This window comes from Rhipicephalus microplus, chromosome 7 (genome assembly GCF_043290135.1).
Source record: "Rhipicephalus microplus isolate Deutch F79 chromosome 7, USDA_Rmic, whole genome shotgun sequence".
Classification (NCBI taxonomy): Eukaryota; Metazoa; Arthropoda; class Arachnida; order Ixodida; family Ixodidae; genus Rhipicephalus; species Rhipicephalus microplus.
This window is the reverse complement of record NC_134706.1, coordinates 102,608,975-102,626,527: the sequence shown is the minus strand read 5'-3', so window position 1 is coordinate 102,626,527 and position 17,553 is coordinate 102,608,975.

Here is a 17,553-nt window from a genome sequence, read left to right as displayed (position 1 = left end):
CTGCGAGAGCAGGCTAACCATTGCTGACGAATGTTCACTTTGTCTCAACCGAAATCGCACCTGGCACCAGAACAAGCCTACTCACATGAAAGGTGCTTGGTCGCTCCGTATATGCGCGAGGAAACCAAAGTACGCTACAAAACGCATAATGTGCTTTCTTTCGTAGATTTGGTTGCTCTGAACTCTACAGGAGAAAAGTACTCCCTATAACGCTTCCGCTTTCGAAATTGCTTAAATATAGCCCTGCGGACCTGTCCGCCGCACTAATGCATGTCGACGACCTTTAGGCTGGTTTCCTCCCGATGCAGGAGTCTTGTAATTATATATATATATATATATATATATATATATATATATATATATATATATATATATATATATATATATATATATATATATATATACACGACACCGCTGTAAAAGCTGCCGAGGCCTCAAATGTTGAAATGAGAATTCAGCGTGTCACATGAAGGCAGCTTCATCAAAGTAACATGCAAGTGCTTGGTGTGGGCGCAGCCGTTTAGGCTTTGGGTTCTTCTGTCTTTCCTGCATTATCTAATGGGCGAGTTCCTCGAGTGTTTTAAAAGGCATCGGCTAACATTGAAGATGCTTTCTTTTCTTCTGCCGCAGAATAATCTCGAATCTGCCACTCTTCGTACTGCCGAGGAGTTTTCTGGCGTAGTATTAGAACATTATCTCAACTTCGGCATGGCGAGGAGATCGAAGAGAATAGAAGAAAAAGGAAGGTAGGAAGGTCAACTAGTCCGGGATAATTCATCAGTTTCTGAACACATGGGAAAGAGACGGGGAGATAAAAAGAAGGGGAAAGAGAGAAAAATACAGAGAGATAGCATAAAACACAGCACGCGCGCAAGTACCTAAAATTTTCTGGCGTGGAATGCGGCATCACTGTAACAGCCACATATCAACTCCATCTTCTTCGATACCCCAGCAGTTTATTGGTCACCTTCGGCTGCAATGTTCTAGACATGCTATAATAGATAAAACCGTTATTCGTCTAATGCTAATGTGCTCTATATTGAACGCCAGTGGTTGTCTCTGCACATCGTAGACCATACAGTCACAGAGTAGTATGTGGGGCAGCCCCTTTTCACGATTACATATATCGTGGAGAGCATTGTCGGCTTTTGCAGTGCGAAAGCATAAGGATTCGTAAATGCCACGCGTATCCATAAATTATAAAGCAGTGTAGCGTATATTTGGTGGTGCCAACTTGGCATACAGAGATACATCAAAGAGTGCAGGCGGTGTTGCTGAGTAATCTAGTTGATCTGGCTGCTTGGTAGTCAACATACAAAAAGATTTGTCTCCTGTGCAAGCCCTCGAAGGCTGCTGGCATCGTCATACCTTGAAAGTAGCATAGCATCTTCATGTGTGCCGTCAAGAGCAGCCCGAGTGGCAATATCAGCGTGTCCGTTTCCTATGACATCGCAGTGACTTGGAAAACCCTGAAACGTCACGTGGTGCCGTTTCTCATGTGATAATTGGATAACCTGCCGAATTTAACACAAGAGCTGTTCGTTTGGGCGACGACGCAGTGCTGATAGCACAGAGTGCTGGGCCGCTTAGGATTAGTTGAAGATCGACCACTGTTGAAGTTGTTCTCGACTAATTAAGCGAAGGGCAGCGAATACAGCAGCAGGTATTTACGCAGCTGCCGCGTCGGGAGTGGTCCGTTCTACAGCTGAAGGGAAGTTAGCAGTGTTGGCTGTGAAATGAAAGTAGGTGATGTGAGAAGCACTTAGGTTATCTGCGATGCAAGTGGTTGCCAATAGTCCCCATGTATGCCTGCCAATCGTGCACCATCTTCTTAAAAATCTGACAACTCTACCCGCGAAGACAGCTGCAATACAACGCTCCTTTTCACTACTGAAGTGCCTAAATGTGTATGTGAGAGCCACTAAAACAAATAAAGGATTCCTTAGCATCGCTCTTTCAAGCATTCACCATGAAATCCACGCGGAAGACATTCTCGCTGTTCTTTACCGGGAACGCGCCCCATCGTGGTGGTCTAGTAGCTAAGGTACATGGCTGCTGACCCGCAGGTCACGGGATTGAATCCCCGCTGCCGCGGCTGCATTTTCAATGGATGAGTAAAGTCTGTGTGTCTGTGCGCTCATATTTAGGAAGGTTTAGGGGCACAACCTTCAACCTCCCTCTAACTCACTTGCCTTCTCTGGGGATTCAGTAAGTTATCCTTAGTGACCAGCATTTACACTGCCGACAGACTATATGCAATTTTAATTGCGTATAGTCTGTTAATGTTGATTTCTTCTTTTTGATTTTAACTATGATATTCTTAAACTCGGTTTGTTTCATTATTCACTGTGCTCCCTCCTTGTCCCTTGAGGTTACACCTACATTTTTCTTTCTATCGCTCGCTGCGTCATGCTCTGTTTAAGCTGAACCTTCTTTGTAAGCTTCCAGATTTCTTCTCAGTAGCTAAGTACCGGCAAGATGCAGCTGTTATATAACTTTCTCTTGATGATTAGTGGCAGTCTATCAGTAATGATTTAAAAGTGCTTGGAAAATGTGCTCCACTTCATTCCTATTCTTCTAGTTACTTCAGTCCCGTGGTTCGGCTCTGCGGTCTTTACCTGTCCTAAGTGGACATAGCCTTTCACAATTTCAGGTGCACTACTACGCATCTCGAAGCGCTGTCCTCTTTCGAGGTTGCTGCAAATTACTTTCGTTGTCCGAAGAATACTCTTAAGACCTAATTTCCTGCTTTTCTTCTTTAACTCCGTAATCATGACTTGCAAGTCATCTCCTGATTTACTCAGCAATTCAACGTCATAGGCAAAGTGCAGGTTACTAAGGTACTCTTTATTAACTCTCATGACTAACTGTTCCCAATCTACGCCTCTGAAAACTTCCTGTAAGCACGCAGTGAAAAGCATTGGGGAGATAGTATCACCCAATTTTAAATCCTTCTTGGTTGGTATTCGGTTTCTTTTTTTATTAAGAACTATGGAATCAGTGAATTCCCTGTATATTTTTCCAGGATATTTACATATGCTTTGTCGAAGCCCTGACTAAGCAGTGTCTGCATGACTGCTGATATTTCTGCTGAATTTAACGCACTCTCGCTATCTAGGAAGGCTATGTATCCTGGTTGGTTATAATCTGAGCAGTTCTCTATAACCTGGTTGATAGTATGGTCACAGCGTGAGAGTAGGCAGAGGGTATGAATATATTTGAAGAGAGTACAGGGTCGGCCACAGTGTCCTTGAACCTAGATGGTGGAGTGACAACAACACGAGCTTTTGTTCAATCGTCATCTCGTCGCATTTACAGTGCAATTGTTGATGTTGATGATTTTGATCATATAGCCGTCGCCGGTGAAAACGCCGTCTCGGAGCTTAAGAAAGCGTGCGATCTTGCGCAGAGAAGTACGACTTAAGGCGAGAGACGTGAACAAGATCAGTGAACCACAGAGACGATGAGGATACAGTGTCTAAAGGGGCAGTCTCATACGTGACCTCAGAGAGTTGGCGCAAGACTTTGTAAGGCCCAATGTAGTGAGCGAGGAACTTCAAGGAGAGGCCAATATGACGAGAGAGATTCCAGATCAAGACGAACAATCTTGCGTAGAAAGAGACAGCTCTGTTACGGCTGTAGTAGCTATCATTTTCAGATAGCTACGAGGCAGAAAGGCGGTTCTGGGCAATCTGTCGGTTGCGTTGAGCCCGAGTTGTTGCATCGCGAGCGTAGTCGGTAGGCGTATGAGTATGCGACAGCAGAAGAATGTCACTAGGCAAAGTGGGGTGACGGCCGTCCAAGAGATAGAAGAGGGAAAAGCTAGCGTAGTCGTTTCATGACGAGTTGTAGGCAAACGTCACCTAAGGCAAAGTGACATCCGAATCATGATAATCTGCGGAGACATACATGAATAGCATTGTTGTCAATGTTCGGTTAAGGCGCTCAGTGAAATCATTTGTTTTCGGCTGGTAGGAAGTGGTGAGTTTATGACGTGTGGAAAACGAGCGAAGAATGTCGTCCACGACTTTGGAGAGAAATGAACAACCGCGGTCAGTCAGCAGTAGACGTGGCGCTCCATGGTGGGGAATAACGTCATGAAGAAGAAAGTCCGCGACATATCAGTAGCATAGCATGTTGGTAGGGCTCACCTGATGGCAAAGCGTGTCGCGTAGTCTGAACCCACCACTACCCACTTATTCCCACTCAGAGACGTTGGAAATGGTCCAATCAGATCAAGACCAGCGCGGTAAACGTGGTCTGTTGGAATGTCATTAGGCTGAAGTGGCCTAGGTGGCACCAATGAACGATTCTTGAGGCGCTGGCAAGGCTCCAAAGACGCAACGTATCGGCACAAAGAGCGGTAAGACAGGCCAAGAAAAATCGACGCCATACGTGGTGAAACGTGCAAGCTACTCCAAGATTTCCAGTAGTTGGGGCATAATAATGTTGCTCGAGCACAGCAGCACGAATCTTTGCATAAAATACCAGAAGTTCTGGGTATTTGGTGCTTGTGTTGCGCCGATAGAGAATTCCGTCATGAAGCGTGAGCAGGCGAAGGGAAAGATCCGAGGTGTCAGAAGCTATACGGCGTATGATAGGCCGCAAATTGGCATCACTGAGTTGTTCCCTACGTATGCCCGTGAGATTAGAAATGGCGAAGACAAATGCATCAGAATCATGCGCTGACACGCCAGGGGGATCGACGGGATGGCGAGATAGACAGTCGGCATCCTGGTGCATTCGGCCAGACCTGAAGATCACGTCAAAGCTATATTCCTGTAGCTTTAAAGCCCAATGACCCAGACGTCCAGAACGATCGTTCAGGGAGGAAAACCAGCACAGGGCGTGGTGGCCGTGATGACCGAATAGTGGCGGCCGAACAAGTATGGTTGAACTTTCCAACTTCCCATACAATAGCGAGGCACTCACACTCAGTGATGGAAAATTTGCGCTCAGATGGTGAGAAGAGGCGACCTGCGTAGGCGATTACACGATTCTGAACCTAAAGCCGCTGGGCGAATACAGCGCCAATACCGTGTCCGCTGGCATTGGTGCGAACTTCAGTGGGCGCTGAAGGATCGAAATGACGTAAGATGGGCGGGGAAGTGAGTGGGGAAGATGGGCGGGGAAATGAATCGGCTTGCTGGGGACGCCAAGAAAATGGCGTGTCCTTCTCAAGTAGCTGTGTTGAAGGATGGGAAATGTCGGCGAAGTTGTGGACGAAACTCCGGAAATAAAAACAGAGGCCAACAAAGCTCCGTACAACTTTCGTGGTACGTGGTGTGGGGAAATTTTGGACGACGCGAATTTCGCCGGAATCGGGTTGCACGCCTTTAGCACAGACAAGAAGGTGACCGAAACAAAATTTTTGGTGACAATGTTGTTTGGTGACCGAAACAGCATTTGGAAGAGTTGAACTGTAGGCCTGACTATCTGAAGACTTCCACAAAAGCTGACGGACGGCTAAGGTGACTTTTGAATGATGGCGGGAATAGAGTAACGCCATCGAGATTACAGAGGCACGTTGAGCAGTGGTAATCCCGTAGCAGAAAGTCCATCGTTTTCTCAAATTTATCAGCATTGCATAAGCCAAAAGGCGTTGCCTTACACTGCAAAAGTCCATCTGGTGTGACAAATGCCGTCTTTTCACGGTCTAATTCATTGACGGAAATCTTCCAGTATCCTGAATGGCGATCGATAGAGGAGAAGTAGGCATACCTGTGCAGGCATTTGAGGGCATCGTCAATCCATGGTAATGGGTAGACGTCCTTGCGCGTGACCTTGTTTAAATGACGGTGTCAACGCAGAAGTACCATCGGCCATCCTTTCCTTTTTACTAGAACGACTGGTGAGGCCCATGGACCGCATGCTGGTTCAATAAAGTTTTTTGGGAGCATTTTATGTACTTCACGTTGGATGACTTGTCGCTCTGCTTGTGACACGCGATAAGAACGTCGTCGAATCGGACTGGTGTCTCCAGTGTTGATCGTGTGAGTAACAACCGACATCTGACCTAAAGGGCTGTCGCCCCAGATGTCTCTGAAAAATGCCAAGATGTGCCAGAGATAGGCTTCCTGTGCTGGAACGACGTCTGGCGCGATCATCTTGTCAAAGTCAGAATGAGTGGAGCTCTGTGAAGAGGATGCAGTAGCGGGCAAAGGAGCGTCAGCAGTGAATGCAGAAACAGAATGTTCAATGATGGAAGATTCGTTGGCTAGATTCATGCCATCTGGAACAACTCGAGCACACCAGCTGAAGTTCAGTATCAGTAACGACGCCACAATATTCGTAATCGTCTACAGAGTATGAGGAAGAGCCACATTTTCGTCTAGTAACACGTTCATAATTGGTGCCAGCACATAATCGCCATCGGGTACCGGATGAAAAGACGTCATGATTACACAGGTAACGACTTGGAGTACTAGGCAAACGTACTCAACAGAACACAAACGCGGTTGAGGTGAAGTTGGAGTGTCATAGAAATAAGGTCGGTCAAGCAAACGCAAGCCGATTCCTCAGTCAAGTAAGGTAGAGTGTGCGTCTAGAAAGTCCATTCCCAGGTTGAGTTCAAGAGAGCACTTTTCGTGTACGGCGAAAAGCATAGGTGAGAGCGGTCAGCAACACTACCACGTGTGGAGCACATCCCAAGCCCTGGAAAAGTTCTACCGTCGGCGACGAGAATGACCGGACCTGTGGGCGGTGTTAAAATCTCTTTAAAACCGCGGCGAATCTCCGAGTTCATCACCGAAATGTGAGACCCTGTGTCTACAAGGGCTACAACAAGTGCATCGTCTACTTTAACATCTGTTAGGTTGCGTCGTGCTGGCATAGTGAGAGGATTTGGCTGGCGAATGGTTAGTGTAGCATTACCTCTGGGGGCTGCATTGTCTAGTTTGCCTGCGCCACATGTGCAGTCAGCGAAGAAGGACGGCGAAATTGGGGTGAGTGCGATGATGGGCGACGAGACAGCGCTGAGCGGGACTGATGGCGGAAAGGAAATGGTGACCGACAATGCACCATCGATGAACAGACACCACCGACTGGCCGAGGCAACTCGTGGCAAGTTCCAAAGTGGCCATAATCTGCCACTGCGTCACGGTTGTAGCCATACGAAGGCTGAGGCCAATACCACCTGCTATGGCAATAGCGGGCCACATGACCAACACGATGGCAGTTAAAGCAAATGGGCCGGTCATCAGCAGTCCTTCACTCAGTGGGATTGCGAGAGCACGCTAGAAGCATGTGGCCTTGGGCGTAGGAAACTGGCGGACGTTGGTTCGTCGGTCGGGAGGGGGCGGCGGTGCACACAGATTCCAGGCCAACGTTTGAAAGCACTTCGTGAACGATGGCATGCAGTAAAGGTACCAATTTGGAGCTGGACTCAGAGGCACGAGAGAATGTTGAAGCGGGAGACACAACTTCAAGTTCTCCATAATTGATGTCCGTGACGTGCTCTGCTGTCAGTGGTGCCGGTGGTACAGGCATGTCTTTGCACAACCATATCGCTGGGGCTTTGGGAAGTCGAGTGAACTGATGGGGAATGCGTCGGCTTTTGGCGGTCTCAAACCGCTGGCACTCTAGGCTAGTGGCATCTACTCTGTCACAGTCCTTGCAAATTAGCCAATTGACCGCGTCATCGGCAATGCCTTTTAATATGTGCGCCACCTTCTCGGACTCCTCCATGCCGTCGTCTGCTTTGCGGCGAAAGGCAAGCACGTCCAGTGTGTAAGACAGGTACGACTCTGATGACGGTTCAGTGCGAGATGCCAGCTCCTTCTTGGCCGCTGTCTTCCTGCCAGTTGATTTGGCGAACAGTGCAAGAATATTTTCTTTGCACGCGTCCCAGCTGCCAATTTCCGTTTCGTGCTTTCAAACCACACTTTGGCTGTCCCCTTCGGGTAAAATAGGACGTTCGTCAGCATGAGCGTTTCGCCCCAGCGATAATTCCTGCTTGTTCGCTTGTACAGCGGCAACCATTCCTCAATGTCAACTTTGTCGGTCCCGCAGAACGTACCAGGGTCTTTCAGCTGGGGCAGAACAACTGTCGTTGTTGCGCTGGCCACTGCGGGAGCTGCAGTGGGACACTTTTGTGCCGTTGTGGAAGAAACCAGGTGTCTGCTGCTGCGTGGCTCCATCTTGTTACCCAGCACCTCCACCAAAATGTAACGGGGTGAGAATAAGCAGAGGATAGAAATACATATACAGATTGTTCTTGGAGTACACAGTGTCCTAGAACCAATATGGCGGAGTGGCAACAAGAACCGGAGCTTTTGTTCAATCGTCATCTTCGTTGCCACCATGGTGAATTCGTTTATGTTAATGATGACTTGTATCAGTAAGAATGTGGTCGATCGTTAAGTAGCCTGTTCAAAATCAAATTTTAATGTTGTCTTAATTCTCCTAACAATTACCTTAGTAAATAGCTGGTAGACTACGGAGAGCAAGCTGGTCGGCCTGTAATTCTTCAAGTCCTCTTCATCTGCTTTCGTAAGATTTAGGATGGTATCAGCCTTCTTCCAAGATTCTGGTATTCTTTCTGTCAGGAGACACCTGGTAAACAGGTTCGCTTGTTTTTCTAACACAATCTGTGCTCCATTTTTCAGCAGATCTGATGATACATCATCCTCGACAGCAGCTTCGCCTCTTTACGTGCTCTCCAAGACTTTTCTGACTTCTATCATTACTGCTGGGGTGTCATCTAAGTTACTGCTATTTCTTAGATTAGGGTCGTGGTTGTGCTGGCTACAGTACAGATCTCTGCAAAACTCCTCCGCTAGTTTCACTATCCTATTCATATTGGTAGTTACTATGCCTTCCTCGTTCCTTAGTGCTTACATTTTTTTACCTATCGCAAGTTTTGTCTGCACTGCTTTGGTGATTCCTTTGTTCTTCAGAGCGTATTGAATTCTCTTCACGTTATACCTTCTTACATCGGGTACCCCACGCTTACTGATCTATTTCGAAAGCTGCACCAACTCTATTTCGTCTGTTTTACTTGAGGCTTTCAAACTTCGATGCTTCTTATTGAGATTCTTTGTTTCCTGGGACAGCTTGCCAGTGTCCTGTCCAACTACCGTATCTCTAACATCCACTGCACACTCAGTAAAGGCACTCGTCAGATTATTCTTTATTGGGTCAATGCTAAGGCTGTTTTCCTCGATAAGACCGGAGTACCTGTTTTGAAGTGAGACTCTGAATTCCTATTCTTTCCCTCTCAGTGTTAGCTCATTGATTGGCTTCTTTCATGTAAGTTTCTGTCGTTCCTTCTTCACGTTTAAGTCAGTTTCGGACCGTACCAATATATGGTCTTCGCGAAGGCATCGTACCTTGCGAAGCACTTCCACATCCTGCACGATGCCTGGTTGTGCACTCAGTGCAAAGTCTATTTCGTTCTTCATATCACTATTAGGGCTCCTACATGTTCACTTACGGTCTCTTCGCTTTCGGTAGAAGGTATTCAAAATCCGTAAAAGAATTGTGGTAAATGGATTCTACTAGTAGCTCGCCTCTGGCATTTCAAGTGATGATGCCATAATCCCCTACTGGGTGGGGTCCAGCTTGTTGTTTCTTCCCTACTTTTGCATCAAAGTCTCCCATCAGTTCAAGTTACACTCAATTTGCACGTATATATATATATATATATATATATATATATATATATATATATATATATATATATATATATATATATATATATATATATATATATAGTGTTACGGGCAAATTGAGTGTAACTACGTTTATTCATCGCTAATATAGGACACACCAACCCTCCACCTTCGTCCCCATATCATGACCTAGCTCATACCGTATCATTCACTGGTTCGCAGGTGAAGCCCGCTGGGCGAGTCAAATCACTGGCAGAGAGCGGGATGGAATTGCTTGAGAAGATATACGTGCGCCAAGTGTGTTTTGCTTGAACGTCGACCAGCTCACGTCAAGCATGCCACTATGTAGGTCACGTCACTCAAGTCATTTACGGTAATGATTGGGCCGACATAGCGCGATAAAAATGTCTGTCATCAGCTAGTTTTTCGCTGGGAGGTCCAGAACCACACAAGGTGTCCTCTAGAATTGTGTAAGGGCTATTGACAAGTCACAGTTCACGATCATGACCGCGAAAAGACAGATTTTATCACTCCTGACGGCCTCTACTAGTTTAAGGTCGTACGTTTCAGTCTATGCTCAGTGCCAGCACCTTTCCAAAGGATGATGGACACAGTTTTCACGAGACTCAGTTAGAAACTGTCTTGTGTACCTTGACGATGTAGTGGTTTTCACAGACACGTTTGCGCAATTTGTCCAGCATCTTCAGATAGTTCTTCATGCAATTTAAAAAGTTCTGCTCTTTATCGAGCCTTAGAAGCGTCGTTTTCTGTAAGAAGTACTGAAATTTCTTGGCCACGTCGGGACTCATGCCGGCATCCACGCTCAACCAGAGAAAAACAGCGCTGGTGCCCCGATTCCTGTGCCAAGAAATAAGCGCAACCTACGGTTTTTGTAGGACTCTCAAAGAACTCACGAACTCTCAGTAAACTCACCAAAAAGGGTATCCAGCTTTTTTGGGGACCAGATCAGCACTATGCCTTCGACACTCTCTGAGATCTTTAGCAGACACCATCTGGGTCATTTTGACAAAACTGCTGACACGGAGCTGCTCACAGACACCAGCAACGCCCTAAGTGCTGTATTGCTTCCGTAGCATAACTGCGTGAAGCGCGTGATTGCATATGCAAAAAAACGTTGTCACCTGTTGAGAAAAACTGTTCTGCAGCGAATAAATTATGCTTAGCAGTTGTGTGGGCCGTAACAACCTTTCGACCTTACTTTTCTTGCCACAGTGTGCGTACGGCCACCCTGTCCGCTGACTACCCTGAATGGCCACCCATTGAGGGTTTTCATTGACCACCATTCTTTGTGCTGGCTCAAGAACCCTAAAGGCCCTCAGAACGCCTAGTGTGGTGAAGGCTTTGAGTGCCGATGCTTACAGTCTATCATGCGAGCCAGTGAATATTTACAACGCTATCTATGAAGAGAACGATGCTTTCCTTCTGCCCTGTCAGTACCAAGCTTGGGTGACCCTTTCCTTTGGTAGAGAATGACTCCTTCGCTGAGTCTATCCTGGCAGAAGGGGCCACTTCAGCAAGTTCTTGGGCCCGGACTTCTTCGCAAACACAATGTTTCGGTGTTCAGCGCTTCCATACTTCCGAGTAGGAGTCGTGACGCCACTATTTTACATTTCTTTGTGCTGCAGCAACCGCTAGATATATATCCGCAGTTTGCGCTGACCTTCTTTGTATGTTAAGGTAAACTTTTACAATTTTATCTCTTTGTGCAGCCGATGACGAACAGTTTTGAGAACAGCGTGAAAACTACGTCGGATGTTGTCCAGCACAGTTCCCACACTTATGTTGACGCTTCGTGGTGCATGCTCTGTAATGATGTGCGCCCGCGTGTACCTTGCATCTCTTGGTTTTCCTGCAAGCCTTGGTCATATGCCTATATCTCTGGAAAGTGCTGCATCTTACAGCTGGCTTACTGTATTCCTCGACTGTGTGAACTGTGAAGCCGAGAAAACCTTTTGTGGCAATGGCCTGTCAGGCCCAAAAAGGATTATTACATTGCGTACTGGCTGCATTGTGGCAATTCTACCTTCATTTCTTGCCCATCTTTTTTGTCATGTGACTGAGGTTACTCCAACATCTTCGAAATACTCCAGTAGGTAAGAATCGCTGTATTCAAAATGAACATCTCTTATCTTTGTTAAATTCTTCAAATAAGACTGGAGTAGAGTCACATGCACAGGCAAGCCAGCCAGACTCCTAATGAACAGCAATTTGTTTGCCTTGTACAAAGATCGTACTCCTACACCAGAACTTTTGTCTCTGCTGATTCTTGAAGATGCTACTTTCGAATTTAGAGCAGGCTTGATCCCAGATGCTATGCCATTTGGATTCACCTTCCACAGGGAGTCCTCGGCGGTTATTATACTGAGGTCCACGGAATCTCTGTAGCTCGGTTCTTTTGATAGGTCACCTCAACGTACGCTCTCTTCTCTTATTCGGGTGCCTCTTCATCCATATGAGTCATGTCATTAAGACGGTAAATCGATGTGGCGTCATCGTTGTCACCCTATACTCCCTTCTCTGTATGCCTCTTCTTACACTGCGAGGCCTCGTTGTTCTCCATCTAGGAGGTCACTATCCTTGTTCAGCCTGCAGCAAACTTATGTCGAGCGGGATCGATAACTGATGCTGCGCTTCGCCCTAGCGGCATCTCATTGTCCCCCATACATTGGCTTTGCCACCTACGTGGCACGGGCCCCTAACGGTCAATTTCGACCTCTATGCGTTATGAAACACCGAGTCACCGATGTTTAGTTGCCACTCTTCTAACACCTCAGTTTGTGCAGTACATAAATGTTGCCTGATTTCACAGTAGCCTTGTCCGCTCCGTCTATCAGCTCTGCACAGTTGCAGCCAAGAGCTGAGAAACACGCTATACCCAACAGCGGTGACAGCGGTGCGTTACCCATCAGTGATGTCAGCGGCGCGATTCGCAGAAATTTGTGACTTAAGCTACAAGCAATCTCTGCGGCATGTTGACTATTTATATGTAAAAAATGCCTGACTATGGTTTTTAATGTTAGGCCTAGCAGCAGGAGTAATTCTACTCTTGGGGGGAGTTAACGCACTTTAGCCGGAGCATATGGAAAAAATCTGCGACAGTGTATGAAATCTACTTCAGAAGCATTACTGTACTCAAGCGAGGAAGCTTTGTCTTTATATTTCTACCACAGTAGAGGCGATCTGTCGGCGGAATGTGCCTACTCCGTGCAGCAGATAGTTTTCAGCACTCAAGAAAAGAGAGTGAAATATATGACAAGTTTCCACTCCCTCAAAGAGAGTCGCCGGCCCTCTCTTGGGGCTGTGAATGCAGGAAATGTTTTCAGATGTGTTCTCCAAACTGGAAAAAATTGAAGTAAATAATATTGAGTGTAATATCACAAGATATAAAATTACTCCATCCGGTAAAACGCCGCTTGGTGTTGAACATCTTAGGTAATGCATGGGTGCTGAACTGCCTCTTAGCTTTGCAAACTAGAAAATACGCACCTTTTGGACAACAAGTAACGCGCGTGTAAACGGGAGTAAGACAGCTCCAGAGCACCGCACATAAGAAAAGGGTGCATCTCACTGTTGCGGAAATGCGTCTGCACGAGAAAAAGACAAGTTATCTTACACATGCGCAATGAAGTAAATTGGAATAAGAATGCCTATGGCTAATTTTCTAAGACTGGAGAAGCAGGTTGACATACAAACCCGTTTTGGAATAACATAAATAATGCGTAAGCAACACGTCCAGCATATAACCGACAAACACCTAAACAAGATCGTTCATGTAGAGAAGTGCAGCTACAACACCCATATTTTACGAGAGACTAGATCGAGACGCTGAAATTTCGATATTTCGGCCGACTGTGTACACTGCCCGCTGCCGATGCTTTCGAGGGAGACATCAAGTGGCGGATGATTAACAAGCCTTCCTACAGAAAAGGTCTCGTCAAAAACTCCACGTATATGGCCGGTCATACATCACTAACATTCACCATTGTACAAATACCCTGAAATCAATAAGCATTGCAGCCACCAGTTCACTGAAATGCAAGACAACGAGAAGGTCTGCGATGAGGATATCAAGCAGGCGCCTGAAATCTCAGACGTCGATGACCCGTTACAAGTGGACGTCCCACAGCACATCATAATAATTTCTTACCAACTCACTTTAGTGATAATAAAGTAATAATATTCAAAGAAAAATGAGGCTTCAAATTTCGAGGGCCGCACTTCTTGTACTTTGTGAAATAACATATCATGTATAATAATAATATAATTTATGCATTGTTGAGCAAGCATTTTTTTTTTGGGAAGCGAGTCCCCGAGCTTATTGACGGACGCCGTTTTTGAACTTTGGAAAAGAATACCTCGTAAGTATATACAATGTGCATAATGCATTCAAATAATATTGAAGATCATGTTGGTAAGATATATATGTATATAGGCCCTTTTACCAACATTCTCTTTGTGGGTATGCCGGTGTTTTTTTTCGAGCGTTTTTCATTGGAAGAGGGTCCTCTTCATAGACCATTAGGAGGACGGAAGCATGGCAGTATTTCTCGGTCAGTTGATGGAACACCATGTGCTTTAACCACGCTTACCAATTTTCTCAGTACTGGCACTGTGTCCTATATTCACCCATTCTTAGATACAAAATCACTATAATACAGTAAAATGACTACAAAGAACATTCCGTAGACCAGCATAGGTTAAATTTTAGGTTGCTTTTCAAGAATGTCGCCGCCACATTATTATCAATGTAAACAGAAGAATAAAAATATGTACAAACTGGCTACATTGTTGAAGTTGAAAGCTCACCTATGGCAATGCGAAGAACTTTGCTGCTGTCGAGTCGTCATGGTTTTCCGCCGAGAACAGTCCCCGCACACTGAATGGTACGCATATCAGCATTCCTTTTATAGCAGTGTAGAAGCAAAAAATAAAACAATTCTGCAATCGCTCTTAATACCTGTGTCACACGGGCGCGCAAAAAGTCTTTTAAGTAAGCGGTCTTTTACGAAGTTGAAAGACTTTTAACAAAGAGGTGTTTGCGGCGCAGACACACGGCAGCAACGATCTCCTTTTAGTGTTTTCGTTCGAAGACGCTAGCGAAAGCGTGGCGCTAGCAGTTAAAAGAGAAGCAATGAAAATTAAACAATGTATCACGATGTACAAATTAAAGACTTGTTGCACTGCTCGTTTCTTCAAATAAATTTAAGAATAAGAGATGAAGAAACACCAATATGAATGCTTTTTGCACTAGATAAGGAAGCATTCCCATAACTAGCGACGTGCACAAGTCCGTCTGGCACCACTGTGCTTTTATTCACCGTATTTGTTTTTCGCTGCTTTCGACTGCTCTCGACACGTTATGGGCGACCGTACGGGAAAAAAAGTGAGGATCGCAAGCCTCACGGCCTGCCTTCTCGCTCTGAAAGCGAGGCAGACGCTGCAAAAGCCGCCAAGGAGAGGATAAAGCAGCGCAAGACCGAGCGTCACCACGTGATATTGCCGACGCGTTGTAGCTGCTTACGAGTTCATTACACCTTCTGCAGGATATGAAATTTGTTTTTACAAAGAGTTTTGATGAAAGAAAAATAAGCATTCGCTCTTTTTTTCCCACCACTCGAAAATTGCTGGCGCCCACTGGTTTCGAGGCTACTCATTCGGAGCCGTAAAAGAGATCGACGAACGCCGTTTACGAAAAAGACCGCTTCTGAAAATGAGTTCGCTCCGTGCCGTGTGTCTGCTGTCAGGAACTCCTTTTCGGAAAAAGACCGCTTACTTAAAGGACTTTTAAGTGCCCGTGTGACAGGGGTATAAAACCCCATAGTGAGCTTGCTTCTTTTTTTATTATTCGTAGCACCAATGCCTAATGTTGCAAGTGAAAGATAATATATATGATGTTTAGTTTCTTTACAATCGACAGATTGTACCACATGGCAGCAGAGCTTCACTGCGGGACACAATAACCTGCTGTGCGAGGTTGATTTTAGACACCGACTGTCGACAGGCAGAAGCACGTTAACGAGATGCAAACGGCGGCAAGCGCAACCAATGAAATCACAGAGGGTGCTGCCACCTAATATGGGTGTTCGTCTCTATGTCTAGGAGCTGTTCAGTGAAATGTTTATTGAGAATATTTTACAATCGGACTTTGGCGTCGTACTTTTTCCGCCCCCACGGTTGTCTGCAAGCACTGCCACGCGAGCATGTAGAAAAAATGAAAACAAAAAAAACAAAAGGGTAGGGTGAGATATTCATTCATGCCCTTTGCGTAGCAGTTGATTGTTCGATTTATATGTGGCGTTCGACGTTCTAAAACCACCTGTGACAGTGAGAGAGGCCGTAGTCAAGGGCTCCGGAAATTTTGACCATGGGGGTTGTTTAACCTGCAACCAAATATGAGCACACGGGCCTACAGCATTTTCACTTTCGTGGAAAATGCAGCCGCCACAGCTGGGATTCAATTCCGCGGCTTTCGAGTCAGTGGACGAGTACCTTTGCCACTAGATCACCACGGCGGGGCAGCAGTTGAATGTTCTTCCACTGAGGCACGCTTGTGCTTCAGATACTTTCATAAATACCATGTCAAGGCGATAGATGAGTCGCGTGCTTATTTGAGACAACGTACCTATATAGTATTGCGCTGTACAACAGACGTATGACAACCAAGCGTCACACAACGATTATTGCACAAGGAGTTCGTTGCTGAATGCAATCATCTCAATTGAAAGTGACTCATACATCGACATAGTCATCAACCTCACAAGAGTACACATGACGCCTTACAGATAAGATACGTAAAGAAAAAGCGGTGAAAAAAATCACTACTACTGAAATGGTGCTCAAATTTTAAAGCATGGAACTGCTACATGATTGACTACTTTCATCCGGTGGACGTCAGGACGGTGGATTCGTGTCTGTATTTGGAAGGAAAACTTGATAACCCTATCACAGCGGTTCAGAAAGGCATGTGCTTCTTTCGCCTTGGCAAGGAGCTTGAGAAAGGGGCTGGTAAATAGGATTTTTGTACATGCTTCAACCATGTGGAAGACATCACATGTCTGCCCAAATTGTTGGCGACACTCATCCTTGTTGTTCCAGAAGTGTTTATTAATGGCCGGACGGAGTAGTCTAGCTGTCCTGCAGACAGCGTGTGCTTAGTAGACTACTTGTCCTAATGTTCGCTTCTCCACGTCACTCATTTTTTTGCAGAAGCCAGAAAAATGCAGTGAATGTCGTGATAACCTGAAAGATATTCTCTTAATTCTGGCTTCGATTTGTTCAAATCCGAGTCAAGACAACTGGTGTGAGCCATTCGGTATATCAGCGCCCCGGTGGCTGCTGCGGAGGCCTCTTTTCTATAAGGCCTGGCGACTGTCAGCCCAAATTTTTTATTTCGGGGTTGTACTTGTGACAGCCTGTCTAACTACCAGGCGCGCAAAGGGGGCCATGTAATGAGCAGATGATTTATGGGAGTCCCTGAATTTGACTCTAGGACCTTGATTTCATGCATCAAGCGTTATAGCGAATAACTCCCTCAGCGTGTTTTGTTTTGCGCTCGGAAAAATAGTCCGATAGCGTGCTTTCTTGGTGATGTAGAGGTGCCATCTAAAATCGATTGGGCGACCGCCCAGCTAAGTCTGCGAATTACGCCCTCGATCGAGAGCCATAATTTCTTTGGAAGCATCCAAGGCTGTGCTTGTCGTTCGCATTTGTGCATGTAAGTAATTTGGTTGCTTGGGACCCAGAGCATATGCCAGCTCAATTCTAAAATACGTGCCACTTCCTCTAGAGCAGAAGCATTTTGGATGTGTAATACATATTCGGTTGGCCTCTCTGGTACTCTGACTCATCGTCGCCAGATACAGAGGCAGCTCGCAATTTGAGCGCGAAAGGCGCTCAAATTGCGAATATACCAAGCAAATAT